The sequence below is a fragment of the Zingiber officinale genome, chromosome 7A, assembly GCF_018446385.1.
Source record: "Zingiber officinale cultivar Zhangliang chromosome 7A, Zo_v1.1, whole genome shotgun sequence".
Lineage (NCBI taxonomy): Eukaryota > Viridiplantae > Streptophyta > Magnoliopsida > Zingiberales > Zingiberaceae > Zingiber > Zingiber officinale.
The window spans coordinates 54,498,300-54,503,688 of NC_055998.1; the positions used below are offsets into that span (position 1 = coordinate 54,498,300).

At 41.1% G+C, this 5,389-nt stretch overlaps 1 long non-coding RNA gene across 2 annotated transcripts; it reads left to right on the forward strand.

Annotated features, from left to right (window-relative positions):
* Nucleotides 1–324: 324 nt before the first annotated feature.
* LOC122000125 lies at nt 325–1,903 on the forward strand. Of its 2 annotated transcripts, none has more exons than XR_006116959.1 (3): nt 325–1,213; nt 1,316–1,362; nt 1,846–1,903. It is a non-coding gene; the product is annotated as an uncharacterized LOC122000125 (long non-coding RNA). The 2 variants fall into 2 exon arrangements; XR_006116958.1 differs by having other exon boundaries at nt 532–1,213; nt 1,316–1,409; nt 1,846–1,893.
* The last annotated feature ends 3,486 nt before the right edge of the window (nt 1,904–5,389 follow it).

The following is a 5,389-nucleotide window of genomic DNA, read 5'->3' on the forward strand; positions in this document are numbered from 1 at the left end:
GAGATTTTAAACTAGCATAAACATAGTCGATCGAAAAATCTCTTGGAGTAACCTGGACGGGCCTTCTCGAGAGGAACCGGAGACTTTAAACTATAAAAACCATAGTCGATCGGGAAATCTCTTGATTAAACCCGGACAGGTCTTCTTGAGAGGAACCAGAGACTTTAAACTAACATAAACATAGTCGATCAGAAAATCTCTTGAATAAACCCGGACGGGTCTTCTTGAGAGGAACCAGAGACTTTAAATTATCAAAAATATAGTCGATCGGGAAATCTATTGAATAAACCTGGACGGGTCTTCTTGAGAGGAACCGGAAACTTTATGTAAAATATCGGAAAAATGTCGAATAAGGATAAGTGAATTTTTCAAAATTTTTAGAAATTTTTCGGAACTCGTATGGACGAGTTTACGGGGATGAAAACGGGGACAGGGAAAGCCTATTCAGGTTACCCTAATTTAACGAGGAAATGTTCGATTTTATTTTTATTTTCCTTTTTCCTTGTTTTCCTTATTTCCTTCTCCCGAACTCACCTTCCTCCTCGCGCCGAGCCGCTGACCCTGTTGCCAAAACCGCCACACGACGGTTCCCTCTCATCTTCCACTCCTTTAGCCGATGCGACGCCGACCCCGATCTGCCGGCATCTCAGCCCTAGCGCTGGCCCTCCTACTCCTCTTCTGAGCGCCGACAGCCGAGCACCCCTCCTGTGCCTAGTTTTCGTGCCCTAGCCACTTTACGTCGTCAGTCACTCTGCCCTCACCCACTCATCGGAGCGTCGCGCCGCCTTGATTTGCCGATCACCGCTCGCCTTGGCACCGCAACTCCATTCGCGTGAGGCTAGGTCATCACTGTCGATTCCCTCATCTGCCGGTGCTGAGAGCTGCTTGTGAGCCACCCGAACTTCCTTCCTTGTGTCGTGCCTTAGACCTCTACTGTCGCACCATCGCCATCTCTTGGGCGTCACCGTTGTGTCGCCGTAGCCATCAGCCTTTCGGCAGAGCCACGCCCAGCCGATCAGTCCAGCACCTCCTCATTATCAGATCTTGGACCAGGGAGATCCCACGCTTTCTCCTCCCACAGGAGCATCTGCCCTAGTTTGGGACAGCACCACGTTGCCCTATATCGCCAGTGTCACCCTACCTTCTGCTTTGCTCATGATTTCAGCAGCGATTTCTTCAGCCGGGTGTCTACAAAGGTGTCACTGGAATTGGGGTAAGGCATTCTTCATTTTAGGTTTATCAAGATTTGAATTCTATTATTCTGTTAGGGATGTTTGTGGAGTTATTTGATCGACCATTGGTGATTCTATTACAGTCTTTCAGGCAGCAGTTTCTCCTAGCTCTAGCCATTGTTTACCAAAGGTAGGTTTTCTTCGATTATGAGCCTACAAAGGAACATCTAAATATGGGTAAGTTTTGGAGTTAAATTCATTTTTACATTTAATTGGTTTAGTGGTGATTGATCATGGATGTGTTAATTGAGGATTAATTGATATATAATAGATTATATTGAGATAGGATTTGATCAGTGGTTGATTAATTGAGTGTTTGTCCCATTTGGTAGTAGATTGGTTATTTGATTACAGATTTGGGTGATTTGTACATATTATATAATTAGGGGAGATCTAATTTCTTGGTTGTGATGGATGGATCATTTTCCAAATTGGATTGGAAATCTGTTGTGATTTGATTTTTGGATTAGAGATTTTTTTGTGTATAAATCTAATCTTGAGGACATAATTGAGATTAATCATATCGATTAGGGGTTTTCCTAATTAAGTTGGGTTGGATTTAGCTAGTTGTTGTTTATAAAATTAGCTAAATTGTATGTAACGTTATCTACAGGACTTTGATTCGAGACGGTGTCTCGACGAGGGATCTATTTCGGATTGGACCTTTCTATTGGAGGCGGGTACTTTTGACTTATGTCATTTGATATGCATAGTAATGAATTTAACAAATAGCAAAGATTATGTTTTTATCTGTTTCGGTTAATCACTACCCAATACCTGTTACATGCTTGGTTGATTATTTGTTTTGCATCTCATACTATTCCTTACCTGCTTATACATGTTTATAGGGGTAGTGATATACCATGTTTCACCATGTTCAAGACCTAGATCTGATACCTTACCTGATCTGTTTACCCTTGATATGATTTAATTACTATGGTGCACATCATATATGTATATAAATTGATTCAGTATATTACCATGCTTAGTGTCATGCATCATTCGCATGATTACATGCTGTGTGATAGGATTGCTCCATTATTGACGAGCACATCGCCGCCATCACTATCTAAGGTCTGCCGCGACGCTTATGGATAAGCGTGGACGCCGGTGCTCTTCCTTGCTCCTGGTCCGCCACGGTAGTGTGACGCAGCAGAACGTTAGAGATCCCTCCCCGCCATAGTGTCGAGAGATAAGAGCACCGAGCTCCCCATTTACGATTTGGGGTGAGTACGATGTATCGACAAAGATCCCGTTCTCTCCTGGCCACTCATAAGGAGTTGATGGAGGTCATTGTCACCCTACCCACTCGGTCCCACTTTGTTGTGAGTTGGCTAACTAGCTGGGTGACCGTATTTATATCGCACCATACGCACGTATTGTTTGCGTTTCAGGTTTCACGTTTATATGTTACATTATTTGGATACCAATGTTTCGATACGATATAGGATTTCTATACCTCTCTGATTGATTGTCTTTACACCTGTGTCGTTAATACAAGATTCTCCTGCTTACTTCAAATAGATTCACCTTTATTACATCGGAGGACGCATGATTAGTGGTGTTATTTCCTTACTGCATATCGGTTGTACTGCCGAGTGTTGGACTCACCGCCCATTGTTGATATTTTCAGTTGAGGCTATCCGAGTGCCCAATCGCTAGTCCCTATCTGTACGTAGTGCTTGTCCTCTGCTGGTCTTGAGTTGTTATTTTATCTTAGTTTCTCTATCAGACTTTGTTTTTAGTCTTGTATTGTTTTACTTATGGATATTGTATGGATTCTTATCGTTTGATGGATTTTTGGTATGATTTGGATTTATTCTACTACATGCTTGCCTGGACGGCAGAAGAGGTGAGTTCATCGGATTTGAGCTTTACGAGTGTAGTTGAGTAGGGTTGATTTTGAGTCATGGTATTACTGCTTTGGTTTGCTTATATTTATATAAACTGCGTGGTGATGGTTTATTTACATGTTATTATTCCAGCCGCATGTGGCTGAGGTATATGAGGATGTAGAAAAGTTTCAGATTGTCCGCCGTACAGGGGAGATGCTGCCGAAATTTTCTCGGACAGGGACTCCTCCGGGGCGTGACAATTTATTTGGTATCAGAGCTTAAGTTTTACGATCGTTGTTTTCGTATTTTGGATATTTGAGATAACTTGATAACAATTTATTTGGTATCAGAGCGACAAAGTTTGGTGATACTTGTTTGATTTCCGTGTGTTGGATTTTTGAGATTTATCTGATACCAATTTGTTGGTATCAGAGCAGGGTGTGATACCTGTTTTTAGTATTCTGGTTATGTTGTGCTAGCCCTAGTTTGCGAGTCAAACTAGGAAGTTATTTTGGTTGCACGGGTTTTCCATTACGTATATGTTTTGGACTTTCGTTTCGGATTTTATTATGGATGTCCGATGATTTTCCCGTATGGAATTCCGAGATCAATTTGGGGACTGGACAGCGACAGAACATCTCTAAACAACAATTTGGTATGAAATTATTTTGGTAATTGTTGATATTTATAGTAATATCTGTGTCATAATATAACAGATATGAAAACTCTTGGTTTATTCTGTCGCTAATTAGTGTTTAACTATTAGGATAGAGTAGACCATATTTCAGCAATGGGTTAGGTTGTCGCCCACATTAATATAATTTGAGAACCGTGCCAGGGTTAACATGCTGTTGGGATTAACAGAGTATTTTTCATCTGTTATATGATTTTCACTGTAAAAGACACATCCTACTACTGCATTTCTTAGTTTTCACTCTACTGATATTACTTAATCATACCTCGATTCCTTTACCTACGTTCTATTTAATCATGCATGGTTACAACATGCTAACTATTTCTAATAATATGACCTATTATAACAACAAGATCACATAGTTGCTGCAGTTATTGCTATTTCCTTAGTTCTTTACTACAGGGCATTAAGACAATGTGAATTGACCACAACAATTCTTAGATATAACAAAAAGAGAACAAATTACCAAGTGCATGTACTCAAGCTAATCTTGCATCACTAGCCATATGTATCCAACATATGATGTACTTGAGCAAGCAAAGGCAGAAAGAAGATAGTAAACGTGAACCAGATTCTGCGCATGTGAAACATGCCGAACCATAGCATTATCAAAATAAATAAAATAAAACAAATAAAAATATTTCCGAATTTAAGAAATTTTTTGGATCTAGTCTTTCAATTTTTCAATTCCAGGTAATGATAATACCACCCACGTTAAGGAAATTACATTGGACGTCACCTAGGAGGTCAGAGGTTGCCGTTAGATTTTGACAACATAATACTTATGGTGGATCTTTTAGTACTGGAAATGGTCGACTTTGATATTATTCTTGGCATGGACTGTTTGTTAGCATATCATGCCACTGTTGATTGCCAGACGAGGATGATCACCTTCCGGCCTCCGAACCAACCCTCGTGGGATTTCACTGGCATCAGAGATGACGGCATATCGATCATTTCGGCGATTTAGGCTCAGAAGCTGCTGTCACATGGCTGTCAGGGTTTTCTGTTATCTTTGATTAGTACAGAGGACAGCAGTAGTTCACAGCTCTCCGACGTTCCTGTAGTCCGGGAGTACCAAGATGTATTTCCAGAGGAGCTGCCAGGTTTACCTCCTAGAAGGCAAGTGGAGTTCACTATTGAGCTAATTCCGGGGACCGCACCGGCATCGAAAGCTTCGTATCGTATGACACCAAAAGAGTTGAACGAGCTGAAGGTTCAACCCCAGGAGCTTTTTAGACAGGAGATTCATTCGCCCTAGTGTTTCTCCATGGGGTTCCCGGTATTATTTGTCAAGAAGAAGGACGGTACCATGAGGTTATGTATTGACTACAGACAATTGAATGCAGTGACTGTCAGAAATAAATATCCATTACCACGGATCGAGGATTTGTTTGATCACCGTAGGTACATCCGTATTCTAAGATTGATCCGCGATCCGGATATCATCGCTGAGGTCGAGACTCGGATATCCAGGAAGATGCCTCCGATTTCGAGATACGGTCATTATTATGAGTTTTTGGTAATGCCATTTGGGCTTACCAATGCTCCAAGCGATGTTTATGGACTTGATGAATCGCATTTTCCGAGTATCCGATTAGTTTGTTATCATTTCATTGATGATATAT